Raw genomic sequence first — 20,229 nt, forward strand, 5'->3', positions numbered from 1 at the left:
AGATGCATGTCTGATTGCCTCCTTTGGAGAAGCTAACCAAAACCTCTAAACAATGTAATTATTTGTGTATCTCTTATCCGTGACCTTGAAGCTCCCTCCCTGCTTCCAGTCTTCCTGCCTTTGCTTAAAGTTGTTCCACCTTTCCAGAACAAACCTATGTACTTCTTAACATACATTGATTGTTGTCTCATGTCTCGCTAAAATGTATAAAACCAAGCTGTGCCCTGACCACCTTGGGCACATGTTTTCATGACTTTCTGAGGCTTTGTGAGGAGTGTGTCCTCAACCTTGGCAAAATAAACTTTCTAAATTAACTGAGACCTGTTTCAGATTTTCAGAGTTCACCTTTTGGTAACCACGAGGGATTCTGAGTGGAGATGCCCCTGACCTTTAGCAAATCTCCTGTCAGTGCTTGGGACCAGTGTGAGCTCACTTTATGACCCAAACCAATAGGACAATTTGCTGAGATCTGAGAGCACCCCCTCCAAAGAATCCTTCATCTCCAAAACTTTGGTCAAGATCTAAAGTTTATTTTGCTGTACAACTCCTCTTTTTTTTTTTTTTTTTTGGAGTTTTACTTGCATCCAACAAGACAAGTTTTCACACCTCCATGATGTTGGAAGGCAGGTAACTACTTTATAGAGTTTGAGCTCACTTCTTCTATTAGGCAAATTTGTTTTGTGTGTTTGTTTGTGTGTTTTTCCTGCTTCTAGGATAGTAGAGAGTAGTTTGCAGCCTGAGATCCATCACTAGGTAAGAAACTAGTTTTGGATTCTGTCTTGCAAATTCCTTTTAAAGAATAAAGTTAACATTTAACAACCAGCCGGTGTTAATTTCTGCTTACACGTTAGAGTGCTCAGAAATCATATAATTTGTGTGACCATTGTTAGTTTAGCAGCATTTTGTCCTCGCTGAAATATGGTAATAAGATTAAAAGAGTTTTGTTTAAAGGAGCACAATTGTGTAAAAGTCAGCTTAATTAAAAGGGTAACATCCAGATGTGTGTGCATGTGTGCATGTTTGTATTTGAAAGGCCTTCATGTTTTTGGTTTTTTTGTTTGTTTTACTCTCCTAAGACCTTGTCTTTTTGTTGTTGTTGAGCAAATGTGTTTATGTTTTTTTTGTCTTTTTTTTCTCAGTTGACTGAATTCTGTTTTCACTTGATTTTTCTTGACTAAAGTAGTTATTGCAACAGAGGCTACTCTTGGGTTTTTAAGGAAGACTGTAGTTTAATTTTATGTTTAATTTGGCTCGAAGAAAATATTAGTGTCTCCCTCTAGCACCACCAGACTCTTTCTTTGTGTGCTTTATGTAGTAAATTTTGCTATTTGATTTTCACCTGAATTGTTTCCCTTAACGTTCAAATTTAAGGCTGTTTAGTTGACAACTGCCTAGGGTTGTGAAACAAGTTACCAAGAATCTGAAAGTCTAAGAGAGAAAAAAAGGGGGAGGTCTTCAATCTATAAAATGTACTGTGACAGCCCAATGCGTTCACCTTGCCCACTGCCTAGACAGAACCGATTTATCAAGATAGAGGAATTGCAGTGGAGAAGGAGTAATTCACGCAGAGCCGGCTGCGTGGCAGACCAAAGTTTTTACTCAAATCGGTCTCCCTGAGCATTCGGGGATCAGAGTTTTTAAAGATATTTGGTGAGTAGGGGCTTGGGAAGTGGGGAGTCCTGTGGTTGAAGACAGGCTGGACCATCAGAGGAAGAAAACAGTCATTTTTTCTGGATTTTCACTTTCTCTGTTTTCAGGAAACCTGAAGCCGGTTATGTTACTCAGGCATGACTGAAAAGAGATTATTTTGAGTTGTTTTGGTGGCACCAAGAAATGTGCCAATGTGACAGCCAAAAAAGCAGAAAGACCAAGGCATTGAGAGTGGGAGAGCCACTGATGATGCTGGGTTTGGTAGGCTTTTCGAGATCTCCCAGCCCCAAAACAGCCAAGCAACTTTGTCCTGGGTTGTGAGTGGGCTCAGCCCCTGTGTACACCCATGCTTGGGTTCTGGCACACATGGCACCCACAGGAGGCAACACCCCCTCCAGGAGACTGGTTGGCAGGACCCTGTCTCCACACATGAAGACAGCAGGCAGAACCCACACGTCCTCTACTTCTCCCAGTGCCAGTCACCCGTGGGGGTTCACGATGAGACCCACAGGTCCAACCTGCAGGCAGAGTTGCCACCCCAGCCTGAGTCAAAGTGGACCTTTTTCTGCCAGAGAGGTCTGCTTTCCCATTGGCCAAAATGGCCTCAAATGACAGGGACAGAACAAGGCACAAGTGCCCATTAGAGTGTCTGAGCCCACCTGGTGTCTGCTCCCACACATCTCCTGGGAGGTCCCAGCAGGCACCCAGGCCTGGGCCATAGCTTACCCCACATTCAGAAGTGGATAGCACAGCTGCCCTGTGCAGGCCTCAGGGAGGAAAGGGAGAAAGAGAGATGACAAAAGCAAGACAGAAGAAATGCAGCAAAAGCACACACACACACACACACACACACACACACACACACACTGACACTCGTCTAGGGCCGGCCATCCTGTCACCATGATGAGCAGTGCAGGCAGCCGAGAGCCAGGCAGGAGGCGGTGCCGCTGTCCCCTGAGTTAGGGTCTGGATCCAGGGAAGAACATAGAGTCCATAGAGTCAAGGGCCACTGACCTCAGGACCTGCAGTTTGCAGGGAGGGGATGCTGTGAGAAGAACTGTTCCACGTCACAGCTAAATATGTCTGACTTCAAGAAAATATTTCAAACCAAAGTACATTTATGGAAGATTCTCGATGATATAAAAAAGCACAGTTTAGAAAATGTGAAAGCAATCACTGGACAGATTCATATATTTTCATCTAAATTTAGTTACAGAGTTTTTCTAAAACTGGGATCAGGCCAGGTATGGTGGCTCAGGCCTGTAATCCTAGCACTTTGGGTGCCTGAGGCAGGAGGATCACTTGAGGCTGGGAGAGGGAGACCAGCCTGGGCAACGTGGTGAGACTCCTTATCTCTACCAAAAATACAGAACTTGGCCAGTAATGGTAGCACACCCCTGTAGTCCCAGCTACTCAGAAGGCTGAGGTGGGAGGATTGCTTGAGCCTGGGAGGTTGAGGCTGCAGTTAGACAAGATTGCACCACTGCATTCCAGCCTGGGTGACAGCCCGTCTCAAAAAATAATAACAATAATTCCTGATTTTAATAGTGATTCTGGAGTTGTGTAGGTTCTCACTCACGTGGGAGCTAAAAAAGCTTGGTCCCATGGACAAAGAGAATACAATGGCAGTACCAGAGGCCGGGAAGACTGGGTATGTGGAAGGGAGAATGAAGAGAAGTTGGCTATTGGATACAAACCTACTGTTAGAAGAAATAAGCTGTAATGTTTGACAAGCAGGCTGTGGTGACTAAGTAACATTATTATGTGTAAATATTCAAAGTAACCAGAATACACATTTTATGCATGTAACAAGTATTTGTATGTACCCTACAAAGAGGTAAAATAATATGTGTCAGTAAGATGGAGAGGTTATACCCAAGCCTCCAGAGAGGGGCTCGTTGGATCCACACAGCACATCTTGCCCACCTGCATCCACTGCTGCACTATGCTTGTCATATCTGGGCCTTCATGTTCTGGTCCCCAAGGCAGGTGATGCTGACTCAGGTGGCCACACTGTGGACCTGGGTGTTGGTGGCCCAGAGGGTGGGTGCTAGAGGCTTCCTGCCCTTCTTGTTTCACTGGGACCAGATGGAGCCAGGCAGTGACAGGCTACCACCTTCTTGACCAGATCCTGGAACACAGGAGTGTCACCTGGCCCCTCGTCATCCCAACTTAGCACCCAAAGTACCTTCGGGCCTGGACCATGGCTGGGCCGGAACTCAGGATGGTTAGGATGCAGCTCAAGCCTTGTGGCATCTCTGGGTTCTCTGTCCACCTGGGACACAAAGCTGGTGGGAAGAGGTTGGCATTTCCCTAGCCTATCCTTACTCATGCCAAGCACCCCAGACTGTCCTTCCTGGTGCATTGCCCTGGTCACATTCCCCAGGGCAGCTCAGGGCTTTGTTTAAGGATTTCCCATAGTCAGGTGCCTGGTAAGTGTTGAGACGTGCAAGGCCACGTGGGCAGATGGGTAGGTGCTATTTGGTGAGCACCCCCAGCAGGGCAGTCCCCCACCCAGGTGTCTACCTGCTCCTGCTTGTGTTTGACTGTTACAGCACTTCATGCCAGGGCCACCAGCTCCCATCCCTCCTGTCAGGAAGGACACAGACAGCAAGTGTCTGGGGGTAAGGCATTTGCCAGGTAACACAGGTGACGAGTGCCGGAGCTGGGATTTGAACCCGGATCATGGCACTCTGTATGGGGCAATGGAAGGTTTGAGGATGCCCATGTAGGAAGGAAGGGCAACGTGGCGCCACTGAGCCCAGCTGCTCCCTGTGAGCCTGGAGGAAATTGCTCAGCCCCCCAGCTGGGGAGAGAGTCCAGGCTTCCTCTTGCTTCCTGGTTCAGGGGATCACAGAGGAACAAGGAAATTTAGTGTGTGTGTCTTCTTTTTGTTTCATTCAAAATTTAATTTAGTATCAAGCAAGAGGAGCTTTAGCTTAACCCTGCATATCAGGCAAGATTTCAGTTACAAAATAGTACTTTTTTTTTTTTGCACTTGTGATTGGCTTTTCCTCTACTTCTTTTGGTAAGAGCAGGTTGGTGTCCAGGCTCAGAATCCATTTTTTTCTCCCACACCAAAGCACCTGTGGTTTGGGTGTGGCAGACTGGAGCCTGGCTGCATAAAGCTTCGCAGCAGGAGAGTCCTGGCAGGAGCGTTGAGGTGCCACTGCCCTGGTCCAGCTCAGAGGCCAGCACCAGGGAGGCTCAGTGTCCTGTTCTCAGGATCTGCACATGGGGTTGCCTTTCTGCATCTCCCCATCAGTGGTAGGTCCTCCTCCAAGCCCCCTCTTGCTGGCCTGGACACAGCGGCCTGCACCTTGACCCTATTGCATGCCAGTGGAGCAGAGCCCCCAGGCCAGAAGCCCCACAGATGTTGGCCCTGGCTTGGACAGGCAGGGGGCACCGGGGCAGGAGCTGGCTGCGATTCTGTGGCCCCAAATGCCCCCTCGCTGATGGCCTCGTGTTCTGGGTGTGGAGCAAAGAGGAGCAGGTATCGAAGGCACCTCAGGCAGGTGCTGGGCTCGGTGGGCGTCTTGCGCTCCATGATTTTTTTCAAATTTTATTATTATTATACTTTAAGTTTTAGGGTACATGTGCACAACGTGCAGGTTTGTTACATATGTATACATGTGCCATGTTGGTGTGCTACACCTATTAACTCGTCATTTAGCGTTAGGTATATCTCCTAATGCTATCCCTCTCCCCTCCCCCCACCCCACAACAGTCCCCGGTGTGTGATGTTCCCCTTCCTGTGTCTGTGTGTTCTCGTTCCATTCCCACCTGTGAGTGAGAACATGCTCCGTGATTTTGAGGCCATTTGCAGCCAGCTCCGCCAGCCGGTGCTCCGAGCTGCAGCAGCTGCCATGCACAACAGCACCACCAGGAGTGTCCTGGGGGGCTTTCTTCAGAGGAGGCTGTCAGCATCCTCAAGTTCCAGCCACTTAGCCCCAGTCCTGCTTCAAGAAGCTTTTTCTTTCACCAGAGGCTTCTCAATGGCCTGAAAGCTCGGCTGACTCCCAGGAAGTTTGCCGGGAACACCAGGCTGTCAGTGACATTCGTGGTGCCAAGACTTATGCAGGTTGCACGCATCGGCCACTGTCTGTGCCACGTGCACTGACACCACCTGAGATGAACGCGCACGCCGCACGCGCACGCCGCACGCGCACGCCGCACGCGCACGCCGCACGCGCACGCCGCACGCGCACGCGCACGCCGCACGCGCACGCCGCACGCGCGGCAGTGGCTTGGCTGGCTTGTAACGGCTTGCACGTGCATGCCGTGCGCGCACGCGGGACGCGCATAACGGTTTGGCTGGCCTGTAACTGCTTGCACGCGCATGCTGCACGTGCGTAATGGCTTGGCTGGCCTGTAATGGCTTGCACGCGCATGCTGCACGCGCGTTAACGGCTTGGCTGGTCTGTAACAGCTGGCATGCGCACACTGCACGTGCGTAACGGCTTGGCTGGCCTGTAGCGCTTGGCTGGCCTGTAGCGCTTGGCTTGGCTTTGCGTTCTTTGCTTGGCTTGGCGTTTGTGGCTTGGATTGACATTTCTTCCTTGGACTGACGTTTCTTCTGTCACGTTGCTTTGCTGGACTTGATCTTTTCTCTCCTGGGTTTGGCTTTCCCTTGGGTGGGCCGGGTGTTTTCTTGGGGGGTGGGGTTGGCCCTTCCTGGGGTGGGCGTGGGGTTGCCCCGGGTGGGTGTGGGCTTTCCCCAGGTGGGTGTGGGTTTTCCCTGGGTGGGGTGGGCTGGGCTCCCCTGCTGGGGTTGGCAGGTTTTGGCCGGGACTTTTCTCTTCAAACAGATTAGAAACCTGGAGTTTTCTGCTAGTTGGTGAAACTGGTTGGTAGACGCGATCTGCTGGCTACTACCGGCCTCCCCTGGCTGTTAAAAGCAGATGGTGGCTGAGGCTGGTTCAATGCCGGCTTCCTCCTCTGTGAAGAAGCCATTTGGTCTCAGAAGGAAGATGGGCAAGTGGTGCCGCCACTGCTTCCCCTGGTGCAGGGGGAGCGGCAAGAGCAACGTGGGCACTTCTGGAGACCACGACGACTCTGCTATGAAGACACTCAGGAGCAGGATGGGCAAGTGGTGCTGCCACTGCTTCCCCTGCTGCAGGGGGAGCGGCAAGAGCAAAGTGGGCCCTTGGGGAGACTACGACGACAGCGCTTTCATGGAGCCGAGGTACCACGTCCGTCGAGAAGATCTGGACAAGCTCCACAGAGCTGCCTGGTGGGGTAAAGTCCCCAGAAAGGATCTCATTGTCATGCTCAAGGACACTGACATGAACAAGAAGGACAAGCAAAAGAGGTAACCAGGCCTGGGCTGGGAGGAGGTGGGATGTGGGAGGATGATGGGGACATACCCTCCTGGCAGGGGAGGAGGGGAGCCTGGTTTTCTTGCCTCCGCAGGCCTCACACCACCCTGGATGTGGAAACCTCAGAGAGGTCAGGGCACAGGCCCCTTTATGAGCAGCAACACAAAAACAAAACTTTAGCTAATTTCCAATCAAATTATAATTTCCCTCCTAGAACACTAATAGACTGTTTTGAAGTGATTTAACTCGCAACATTGTCGATGCAGCAGATTATTTTTAATGTACAGATTTTAAAACAATGTTGTATACATTAAAAAAGTGTATATTGAGAACTAAGAATGAAGCCCCATAACACATCAACTTCAGGGCTATTCTTCAAATAAAATCCAGTATGGATTTTATATCAATGTACACTATGTAAATATGTTCTTTACTGAGTAATCTTAGAAGGAAACTGAAATGGGAAGATGGTTCTTGTGCTTGAATAGGAAGATTGAATTTTCTTAAGATGTGAGCTTTTTGGCTGGGCATGGTGGCTCACACCTGTAATCCCAGCATTTTGGGAGGCTGAGGAGGGCAGATCATGGGGTCAGGAGATCGAGACCATCCTGGCTAACACGGTGAAACCCCGTCTCTACTAAAAAATATAAAAAAAATTAGCTGGGCGCGGTGGCAGGCACCTGTAGTCCCAGCTACTCAGGAGGCTGAGGCAGGAGAATGGCGTGAACCCGGGAGGCGGAGCTTGCAGTGAGCCGAGATCACGCCACTGTACTCCAGCCTGGGAGACAGAGCAAGACTCCGTCTCAAAAAAAAAAAAAAGTGACCTTTTTCTATTTATTACTTTTACTTAAGCCAAATAAAAATAGCAGTTTTAGAGTTTTTAAATTACACATGCTGTCCTTTATTATTGTGATAAGTTAATTTTTTTGTAGCAGAATGGACAAAGGCTTGCTTTTCCAGATGTCAAAATGTGCATGTTATTTATTTCCACAAATTGTTTACTAACAGCTGAAAAGACATCAATGAATAAAACAGAATAGGAAATTTAGAAATACCCAAATATATGTAGGAATTTAGCGCTTGATAATGGTGATGTTTTGTATTATTTAAAAAAGATGGATTGTTAATAATTCATTTTTGGAGAAAACTAGCTAGATGTTTATATCACAAAAATCGGAGTATAGATTAAAAATTTTAAATATACAAAAAGAGAAACATACCAGAAGAAAACACAAGTGGCTATTTATATATGCAGATATATATATATATATATATATATATATATATATATATATATTTCTTTTTTTTTTTTGATGGAGTCTCACTCTGTTGCCCAGGCTGGAGTGCAGTGGTGCGATCTCGGCTCACTGCGACCTCTGCCTCATAGGTTCAAGCAGTTCTCTGCTTCAGCCTACTGAGTAGCTGGGATTACAGGCGCCTGCCACCACACCTGGCTAATTGTTTTGTATTTTTAGTAGAGATGGGGTTTCACCATCTTGGCCAGGCTGGTCTTGAACTCCTGTCCTCGTGATCCACCCACCTTGGCCTCCCAAAGTGCTGGGGTTACAGGCGTGAGCCACCATGCCTGGCCTATATATGCAATAAAATAAGCACATTTTAAAATTGGGCAGAGTACTTTTTTGCATATCTACCAGTGACCTATGTGCATAGGAAAAGATAGCATTCCTGGTAGAAGAAGGAATTTAAGTTAGAAGAGGAATGAAATACTGTTTTCTATTTAAGTTAGAGGAGGAATGAAAGGCCAGGTGCAGTGGCTTACGCCTGTTACCCCAGCACTTTAGGAGGCTGAGGCAGGTGGATCATGAAGTCAGGAGTTTGAGACCAGCCTGGCCAGTGTGGTGAAATCCTATCTCTACTGAAAATACAAAGAATTAGCTGGGCATGGTAGCATGCACCTGTAATCCCAGCTACTCAGGAGGCTGAAGCAAGAGAATTGCTTGAACCAGGGAGGTGGAGGTTGCAGTGAGACGAGATTGTGCCACTACATTCTGGCATGGGTGGCAGAGTGAGACCCCATCTAAAAAAAAAAAAAGGAATGAAATACTGTTTTCTATCCACAAAGTTTGTGAGGATGAATAACAGTGGTACTTATATAGTTGTTTAAAGTTTAAGTTGCTGCAGCTTTTCAAACAGGCACTTTAGTGGTAAGAACCACATTTTAAAAATGTTATGCTTTTTCCTCTTCAGTTCATTATACTGAAATATCTTTACCAAATAGATGTCTGTTTTTCTTAGTATTGCTGAAAATAGCAGTGTATTTAGAAAAGCCCATATAAAGATTTCATGAACAAATTTCAGTGCATCCATAGGACGGAATAATATGTAACTATTGAGGGTGTCAGTACATAGAGATATGTCGACATGCAAAGATGTAGTTTGCTATAGCAAGTGAGAAAAAAATCAGTTTGTTACACATATACACAAACAGAATCTGCTCTTGTGTTAGCTGAAAATATGTAGAAAATATAATCAAACTTGTTTCTGGGGATTTGTAAATGAAGTTTTTCCTTTTATCTGTGATTTCTGCAATGAACATCTGAACTTTTAGTTTAGGTTCATTAGTAATGAAATAATCCTTGGGAAGAGAAGGAATATGCTTCTTGCATAGATGCAAATAATTTCTCACATTCTATTTATTTTTATTTCTGTGGTTGGCTATCTTCTGTGAACTTTTACCCTCTTCAGAAGTAGAGGGATTGTGTTTACCTGTTCCTGTAGATTTTATTGTATATAGATTTTATTACATAATTACCTTTTCGTTATATATAGATTAACATGTAAAAAGTATGAATTAATCATTTTAGTTGAGTTATATATTTATGAAAATTAAAATAGCAAATATAAATGATTATTACTATTGCAAATGTATTGCCCTACTCTAACAGGAGTTTTCTTTAAAAATATTGAACTCCCAAGCTATGTTCATCCATTTTTTTCAATCCGTTTAGTCATCAGACATAAGCCAGCCACCTATTATGGGGCAGGCATATTCTACTATCTCTCAGGATCCTTCCATCTTTGAAAACATTTATGTTTGCCTGCTGGGCTTGAGCAAGCTGAGAGATTTAAAATTGGGGCATTAGGACTTAATCTCAATTGAAGCTTTTCCTCCCTCCTTTCAAACAGAAGCATTTCTGAAGGTAGAAAATAGTAAAAGACAACCCTTAACTGCCCTTTTGAAAATGTATAAGTCTTGGATAAAGACTGTTTTAGTTGTTTTAAGAACTAAAATGTGGTACATAAACAGCATGGAATACTATGCAGCCATAAAAGAAGGAACGAGAGCCTGTCCTTTGCAGGAACATGGGTGGTGTTGAAAGCCATTATCCTTAGCAAACTAACATAGGAAGAGAAAACCAAATACTGCATGTTCTCACTTATAGGTGGGAGCTAAATGATGACAACACACAGATACCTAGAGGGAAGCAACACACACTGGGGCCTATCAGAGGGTGGAGGGTGGGAGGAAGGAAAGAAGCAGGAAATAGAATGAACGGGTACTGGGCTTAACACCTGGGTAATGAAATAATCTGTACAACCAACCCTGTTGGTGCACGTTTACCTATGTAACAAACCTGCACATCCCGCACATGTACCCCTGAATGTAAAAGTTGAAAAAAGCTCCACAAATAGTTTCATAAATCCGTTTTAGAAAGAGAAAATTTATAACAGTCTTAAATCCTAATATGAATGATTGGAAATATCTGATGTACATACATTGTATAAATCTAAGTATTGAAAAAAATGAGCCCATGCTATTCATTTCAATTCCAGGTTTTCTTTGGCTTAAAGTTTATTGAAAACCAAAGTAAGAATTGGTTTATCTTAGAAATTTGTTTTTGTTTTCACTTCAGCTCTCTTATTCCATAGTACTTTTAAGAACTAAAATTTAAATACTGGTCATCTGACTGGAACCGCCCCAGACCTGTTATATTATAACATATTCTACTTAATGTAAGGCACCAGAGATTGTATGATGCCCCATTATTTTATGTCTCAATAAGAGAATTATTTAAATGCCCCCAATTATAGTAAATCATGAATTGTAAGTGGTATTTCAGTGGAGACAACATGGAGACAATGATCATCTTAGAATCACTAAAATACAATGTTACCTGTAATATTTAAAACATACCTGAAAGTGTAGGTATAATTGTATCATCTCACTTAATTCAAATGTTGTCTTTAGTGGTATTAGTAAAAATTATAATATCTAACAATTATTGAGCTGTTATTTGTGTTAGGAACTATTCTGTGTCTTTTGTGCAGAGTCTCATTTAAGCATTACAGTGGTTTCCTGTGAGAAAGCTACTATTTTCATTCCTGTTTTATTGATGAGGAAACTGAGACCCCAAAAGGCTAAGCAACAGCCAGAAAGTGACAGAGCTTCAAGTAGGATTCCAGCCCAAGTTGAATGTCATCCAAGGGCTATGCTCTTTGTATTCATATAAGCTGCTCTTTCATTAATACAGCGAGTAATGAGAGATAATAAATCGTGTGCTTTTTTCATGGGAAAGTTAAATGTTTGTTTTGAAGGCAGAGTAATAGCAGGCTATTCAGTGTTTGCAATTATGTGTATCATTGATATGGCTGTAGCTAGTGCACTAAAATTTCCTAAAAAGTCTTCTCACTCTCGTAGGACTGCTCTACATCTGGCCTCTGCCAATAGAAATTCAGAAGTAGTAAAACTCCTGCTGGACAGACGATGTCAACTTAATATCCTTGACAACAAAAAGAGGACAGCTCTGACAAAGGTATGCAGTAGCCAACTATGTCAGCGTGAGGTGGGTTTGATTTCAATACATAGCATAAAAATGAGTGTTCTCCTTTAAATATAACTAGTTGGTGAAAGCTGTGGAATGTTATTTTGAAATCCTAGTATTTGTAATTTGTTTATGGTCTCATACTGACAGGCCGTACAATGCCAGGAAGATGAATGTGCATTAATGTTGCTGGAACATGGCACTGATCCAAATATTCCAGATGAGTATGGAAATACCACTCTGCACTATGCTATCTACAATGAAGATAAATTAATGGCCAAAGCACTGCTCTTATACGGTGCTGATATTGAATCAAAAAACAAGGTATAGATCTACCAATTTTATCTTCAAAATACTGAAATGCATTCGTGTTAACACTGACCTGTGTAAGGGCCAGTTTTCCATATTTGGAAGCTCAAGCATAACCTGAATGAAAATATTTTGAAATGACCTAATTATCTAAGATTTTATTTTAAATATTGTTACTTTCAAAGAAGCATTAGAGGGTACAGTTTTTTTTTTTTTTTGATGCACTTGCGGTAAATACTTTTTTTTGAAAACACTGAATTTGTAAAAGGTAATACTTACTATTTTTCAATTTTTCCCTCCTAGGATTCTTTTCCCCTAATGAATGTAAAATGGCAAAATTTGCCCTGAAATAGGTTTTACATGAAAACTCCAAGAAAGCTTAAACATGTTTCAGTGAATAGAGATCCTGCTTCTTTGGCAAGTTCCTAAAAAACAGTAATAGATACGAGGTGATGCACCTCTCAGTGGCAAGGCTTAAGATATTTCTGACTGCTCATGAGGCAGAAGTGGAAAGGGAAAAAGAGCAATCAGAAATATCAGGGCCAATTTGGAAATTAGGCAATAGAGGGAAAAGACCATGAAGAGGTTGTGTGTGTGTGTGTGTGTGGTGTTGTTGTTGTTGTTCATTTATTTGTTTCCTTTGTATGGTGAGACAAAGTTCTCTTTGATTTTAGAGAATGACAGTTTTCAGTTTGGGAGAGGGAGTTAGTGGGTTGTAAACTGCCTAGAGATTAATTTTAGGAGGCCTCTGAGGAACCAGATTGGCAGTGAATAGGTGGGTAATGTAAGGGGAAACCCTTGAGCAGGGGGAATATCAAGTAATTAACTGACTTAGTATCCTATTCTGGTAGAAATGGCCAATTAGAGCCTCAGCTCTGCTTTCAAATCTAGAGTGTCTGGATGGGAAGGTGGAAGATAAATGAGTAACAAGATCAAGTTGGATTTTGAGTTGACTAGACCCTGTTGTGTTACTGGGAAAAATTATGTGGTGTTTTCAGCAAATGGGTCTCTCTCCTACTCTTTACTCTTTTTGGCCAAATCTTCAAATGAGAAAGGGAATTGGTTATGTGGGTGGTGAGAAATGAGACTGAAGTAATTGTCTATTGCACTAGCTTTCAGCTAGAATTGTGCATCCCAGTAACCTGAGGAAAAGTTTTAAATAATCAACAAGTCTAGGCTTTTTTCTGAAGATTTTGATACAGTAAGTCTAATAAAGCTTGGATATGTATATTTAAAAATGTTTTCTTGAAGCCAGGCATGTTGGTGCATGGCTGTAGTCCCAACTGTTAGGGAGGCTGAGGTGGGAGGATTGCTTGAGCTCAGGAGTTCGAGTCTAGCCTTTTCAACATAATGAGACCCTGTCTCTAACAACAACAGCAACAATTTTCTCAAAATCTGGATGCACTCCTGCTTAAGAACCACTGAATACATAAATGTAATATATAAATTCTTATATCTCAGAAACTTAAGATATCTCTAGAAGAGTTGGAGTTGGATATGTGCTGATTTCTTTAAATCTTTCCTTTCCAATAACATTAATCTGACTTTTTTTTTTTTTTTAGATTGGGTCTCACTCTGTTCGCCAGGCTGGAGTGCGTCGTGCGATCGCAGCTCACTGCAACCTCGATCTTCCGAAGCTCAGATGGTCCTCCAACCTCAGTTTTTTTTTCTTTCTTTCTGTTTTTTTTTTTCTTTTTTTTTTTTTTTTTTTTTTTTTTTTTTTTTTTTTTTTTTTTAGTAGAGATGAGGTTTTTGCCATGTTTCTCAGGCTGGTCTTGAACTCCTAGGCTCAAGCCATTCATCCCCCTCAGCCTCCCAAAGTGCTAGGATTACAGGTGTGAGCCACCATTCCTGGCCTAGTCTGACTTTTATCTCTGTGGTTGAGACATTAAAATGAATATTATTGGTAGTATCTATCAGGTTACAGAATAATATATTTTCCTTTCTACCATCAGTTATTCACTGCCATTCAGAAGGTCTTTAGTAGTTTGCTGTGAGCAGTCTTTCAATAAGTAGAGGATGGCCTTCTCAGGATTTTGTGTCTCTTTGTTCAATCATTCAAGTGCTTAGGTCAGTAAGTCATTAAGAGCAGAGTTTTCTCAATTGGAATTAAGCAAATTCTAAACTGTTTTTTATCAATTGAAGCTGTATTATGGACTGCCCAGTGTGTCTCTTTAAGTATGTAGAGCTTTGGCATAATCAGCATGGCAGTTTTAAACACTTAAAACCATGGAGTTATTAAGAATGCAGATAGGAATTCTGTTATTTTAGTTTCAGTAGTCCTATGAACTGATTATTTAGTAACAATCTGGGAAAATTAAATATAAATAGATTTTAAATAAATAAATGTTGGAAAATTTTTTCAGATGGGCAGTGTGAGTTTTAATAGCAATTTTTGTTGCATGTTGGAGGTTGAACTTTCAGTAAAACATGAAACTAAAGAAATATTTTACATGCAAATTCTTGCTTTATACGCAATTTGTCTTAGGGTTGAGGATATAGAAACAAAAGATACAGCCCCTGCCCTCAAGAAGCTCTTTGTTTAGATGGGAAAAAATATTATCATCCAGTAATACCATGTCAAATGCTGGGTTAGAAGCAAAGAGCCTTGGAAGCAGTAAATGTTTAAAGTGAGTTTTTGAGATGAGTAGAGTTACTGTGGTGAGGCAGAGAAGGGGTGTTTCCAATGGAAGGAGCAGCGTGTGGGAAAGCACCGAAGAGTGAGAAGGAAGCGACTACATTTTATTTACTTTCTATGCGTGTAAGTCCATAAGATCTTATATAAAGTTTCCACTTCGGTTGAGGAATATGTACTTTTTTGAATTACATACGTTTTTGCTTTATATTGTTTTACAGCATGGCCTCACACCACTGTTACTTGGTGTACGTGAGCAAAAACAGCAAGTGGTGAAATTTTTAATCAAGAAAAAAGCTAATTTAAATGCACTGGATAGATATGGAAGGTATAGTTCTTTCTTTTAATCTGTGTGTTCTAGATGGATAGCAGTCACTCAAGTCAAATATTAAATTAATAAGATTAATGTATACTTATTGGGATATAGTGATCATTATGAACACAAATCAGTTAGGTAGAAAAACAATTATTTGGACTGGGCAACATAAAAGTTTTAATAGGATTCATCTTTTATTATATTGACTGATGTTATTTGCTATGTGATGTTTTTGGTTACATGATCTTGTGTTAGCTAAAGGGATTTCATGTTTTATGAAGTTTGAACTTTAACTTTTAGTTTACTTTATGACTCAGTATTGAACTTCTTAACCCTTTCTAATAGTTTTTAACCTCTGTGTCTTACATGCTTTTCCACTAAATACGCTGTATTAAACATAAATAGGGGTTGAAAATCCTTTTGTCTTTTCAATGATTCTGCCTTAAGTTGCTTTCTTTGAAGAATATTAATGTTAGCTTATCCCTGCATGACAATTAATTGCTGTTCCCACATACTGTGGGTTCAACAGCTTTTTTCCTTTTTTATTTCCAGTGTATTTTGATGTTTTTATTTTTAATTGGTATGGAGAGAGGGAGTGAAGATAGTTTTAAGTGGATACACTTTTCCTTTAATGAAGACAAGCTGTAGGTGGGTGATAAAGAGAAAAGAGCTAGGCTTTAGATTCACACAATACTGGGTTTAATTCCTAACTTTCTTACTTGCTAGGTGTGTGACCTTGGGAACGTTATTTACCACCAAATATGTTGTCATATATGAAAAGTAGGAGAATATATCCTTCAAAGTTGGCTGTGCATAAGAAAGATATATGTGGCATTTAATTCAGTGCCTAGCACATGCTTATTGGCATCATTAACTGAAACTCCTGTGACTACTATTCTTACCATTATTATTACTGCTTTCAGCATGCAGAGAGCTTGTATTTGTCTGACCCCCTAGCTGATTTTCTATTACAGCATATCAGTCTAGAGAAGCTGTGATGAAATCTTCACTTAAATCTTTGTTCATTTCAGATAAGTGGCCCTAATATTGTTTCTTGTCCATCAAAGGACTTTAATTTAGTAGCTTCTGCTATGCAATACCCCACTGAGATAAGAGGGTTTTTTTTTTTTGTCTCTTCCTTTTAACCTTGGTGGTATTTTACAAAGATGAACACTTGAGCACTGAAGATGCTTATGTCTTTTAGTGCGTGTAAATGTTTGATTCCGCACGGACAGGCAAGATGTTAAATTGGTAAAGTATATCAAATTAGCTTTTAAAATAACTTTATTACTGTTCCTATCTCTGTCATTTTAGAACTGCTCTCTTACTTGCTGTATGTTGTGGATCAGCAAGTATAGTCAGCCTTCTACTTGAGCAAAACATTGATGTATCTTCTCAAGATCTATCTGGACAGACGGCCAGAGAGTATGCTGTTTCTAGTCGTCATAATGTGTAAGTGTTTTCATTAAAAGGCTAGTTAATGCTAAATTGAGGTTTACAATAATTATAACAGTTACATCTTACATATCAGGTGAGATGTCATAGTTTAGTTCAGGTAGTTTTCGAGTGGCAGTGAGTTAGTCCCCTGCATCAGCCAGAAATCAGACAAAAAACAAGACAAGTTAGAAGTACCAGTGGGTGCAGGATTCTTTATCTCAGGACTTTTAAGACCTTTATCCATAGAGATCCCAACATTATTCATTTGATCCAAGTGTAGCACCTAAGCATGGGATAAAAAATAGTATCACATCTTTGATTTTTCTGATTAGTTATTTGGGTCTTGAAATGTCCAGTTTATCAGAAAGTCTTGTACTGTCTTCTGGGGACTGTGTCCTAGATACTCGTTGAATTTTTCAGGAACCGAAGGGGTTCACTAAATCCAAGGAAGACAGTCCCTTTTATCAAGTCAGAAGGAGGAGAAAAAAAAGGACATTGCAATCATTCTGTTGTTTCCATTGATTCTGCTGCTGCATTGTTGCCACTCAAACTGGTCCTGCTGCCTTAAGATGAATCGGTAGATTCAGGTCCCTCAAGTCTTCATGGCAGTTGATATAGTGACTTTGATGTTTTTTGTTCCCATACCTATGGTTATATGCTCAGCCATTGTTCCCAAAGCACCAGCCCCCTGCTCTGGCTCCTGGGCATCCTGATTTTATCCACACACAAAATGAGCAAATTGACCCTTCCCCCCATATTCAGAACCTAATGTGGAACCCACATCTTAGCCAAGAATTAGCTGAGACCTTCATGGTAAGAGATCCTTTGAGGCCGTTGTTGGTCTTTTCTCTAGCAGATATTAGGTAGGCTTGTTCTAAAGGGTCAGAGGAGTTCCAAAGGGTCAGAGGGGTGGCAGAAAGAGATCAGTGTTTGTTTCTTCTTCTTTGCTACCAGATCTATACTGTGAGGCACCTTTATATCCTGTATAGAACCTTGGGCAGTAGAAAGTACCATATGAACCTTCCCCTGAGCAGTGGCTCCCAGCTGTGGTTGGCCCCTTGAGTGATCCGATTTACATGATAATGAAAATTGTCCAAGCTACTTCCATCTCTGGCTCAAGATTTTAAGATATTTTCAAACTCTAGCTCACAGGAAGCCATTGAAGAGAATTCTCAGAATCTCAAGCAGGTTAGTTGGACTTAACAGAGCCAAGCCTTGTCCATGACTCATCACTAATCATGTGTAAAAGTAGGGCTTTGTGCTTGCTTTGGTGGCACATATCCTAAAATTAGAACAATGTGGAGAAAGTTAGCATGACTTCTGCATAAGGAGGCAGCACAGATCTTTGAAGCATTCCATATTTTGTGCAGTCACTGGAAGGTCATTTGACTATTTGCTGACTAGCTCTAAGGAAACAGTGTGAATCAAAGCAAAATGGGTGCCACCAAAATATTGAAATTGTGATTTGCGCTGCAAAAATAGTCATGTAAGATGGTCTGTGAGATGACTTAGAGCTGAATAACATGTTTGGTGCAAAATATATTGTTAGTATGTATGTCGAAAATTACAGAATGTCAACTTGCAACTTCTTCATGGAAACTAAAAAAAATAAAAGTAGACTTTTGGTCTCCCATGTCAGCCGGAGTTGAACATCAATATAAAGCATCATTGTAACCAACATCTGCTGGCTCAGAGTTTGAGTCTGTAGAGAAGGCTCATTGGTCCAAACCAGGTCTTAACATCCATTGGTTTTTCTGCCCTTGGTGTGATTGATCAACTCCGTAATAGTGGACAATCACATTATCTACTTTAATGAGATATTTATGAATACATTTAGTTACAAACTATGACATAGTCGAGATGCCCTGAAATATAAGCCATAAAGAGTAGGACAACTAAGAGGCAAAATTAGGACTTAATAACATTTTCTGAAAACTACAACATTTGCATATTAGAACCTATGAACAAAATACGCATTGGGTTTTATTTGTGATTCCAAGATAATTTTAGTCATAAAGTTTAGGAAGAGATTATTCCATTGCTTTACTATTTCTCTCAGCATTTAAAAAATGTTATCTCATTAAATTTTTATAAGAACCTAGGCAAATAAGGCAGCAAAGTCCTCACTTTGTTGAAGAAGACATTGAGCCTAAGAGAAGCAAGTTGTCCAAGAACAAATAGCTGTTCATTATGGAGCTAGGACTTATGCAGAGTTGGGACACTTTCTATTATGTCAGGTTAATGCAACCTAATTTACTGGGTCACATGCCCTCGATTTATGAGTATTTCACCTTACATTTTTTTCTTCTTTAATTAGAAGCTTAAAGAGAAGTTTGCAGAATGTACTCATAAGTGGATGGGATAATACTGTTAAGTTCTGATATTCTGATATTGTTTGAAATACTCTTAAGAATTTTACATTTGGTAAGTATTTTTTATATCAGTATTAAAATAGTAATTTGGTTTATTACATTTTTATACATAGAATTTGCCAGTTACTTTCTGACGACAAAGAAAAACAGATGCTAAAAGTCTCTTCTGAAAACAGCAATCCAGGTAAGACTTATAACAGTGAATTACTTTAGGTCAGTTTTCCCCAACCTTTTTGGCACCAGGGACCGGTTTTGTGGAAGACAATCTTTCCATGGGCTGGGGAAAGGTGGGGATGGTTTCAGGATTATTCAATCGTGTTACATTTATTGTGCTATTTTATATTATTATTACATTGTAATATATAATGAAATAATTATACAACTTACCATAATGTAGAATCAGTGGAAGCTCTGAGCTTATTTTTCTGCAACTAGATGGTCTTATCTGGGGGCAAAGTGAGACGATGATAGATCATCTGGCATTAGATTCTCATATGAAGCACACAACCTAGATCCTTCGGATAGGCAGTTCACAACAGGGTTCATGCTCCAATGAGTTTCTAATGTTATCAGTGATCTGACTGGAGGCAGAGTTCAGGCTGTAATATGAACCATGGGGTGTGGCTGTAAGTACAGGTGAAGCTTCCTTGGCTTGCCTACTGCTCACCTCCTCCTGTGTGGTGTGGTTCATAATAGTCTGTGGACTGGTATGAGTCTGTGGCCTGGGAGTTGAGGACCCCTGCTCTGGGTGGTTCTACCGTAGATAAAAAACTAAAAGTAAGGAATTTTTGATCACAAAAGAACACTGAAGCACAGGTCATGTTACATATGCTTGTCCCAATAAGGTCTCACTATTACTGACTTCATTCCTCCTCATTTGAAGTTGGAAAGAGATATATTGACTTTTTGGAACAAGATGTGTTCTTCTACCTGCTGGTTAATTGTCATGATAACAGTAATTTTGTTAGAACAAGATGCTCTGCTACCATTTGCCAAAAGAGTGTCATAATAAATATGCAAATTGCCCAACTCTAGGCTCAGCAGATTATCATAAAAGTAGAAAAATGTTTCACACTAACAAAAATGCTAGTATGCTACCTGATTGTAGACACCTAATACATTGTATAGTCCAAACTGTATGAGGACACCTTTAATTTAGCCATCTATTTATCAAAGAGCTTCTGTAAGTTAGGTTTTAAAAGTTGCAAGAGACAAAAATGGAATAGATGTAGTTTTCATCTTTAAGGTGCTCATAATAGAGCTGTCTCTATTTCATTTCTGTGCTTTTTCAACAGAATTTACAAAGAAAACATTTCTATTTATATTTTCACTTGTCCGCTTAACAAATAACTATCAAATGTCTTTTAGATACTAAGCATTTTTTCTAATGCTACAGAGCACAAACAAT

At 41.4% G+C, this 20,229-nt stretch overlaps 1 non-coding gene and 1 pseudogene across 1 annotated transcript; both read left to right on the plus strand.

Moving 5' to 3' along the window:
• Positions 1 to 6,446: 6,446 nt before the first annotated feature.
• Positions 6,447 to 20,229, plus strand: part of LOC109023138 (putative POTE ankyrin domain family member M) — a 49,457-nt pseudogene continuing 35,674 nt past the window's right edge.
• On the plus strand, positions 17,708 to 17,814 carry LOC115930628 (U6 spliceosomal RNA). The gene has a single exon (XR_004067253.2). It is a non-coding gene; the product is annotated as a U6 spliceosomal RNA (small nuclear RNA).

Source organism: Gorilla gorilla, chromosome 15 (assembly GCF_029281585.2).
Source record: "Gorilla gorilla gorilla isolate KB3781 chromosome 15, NHGRI_mGorGor1-v2.1_pri, whole genome shotgun sequence".
Classification (NCBI taxonomy): Eukaryota; Metazoa; Chordata; class Mammalia; order Primates; family Hominidae; genus Gorilla; species Gorilla gorilla.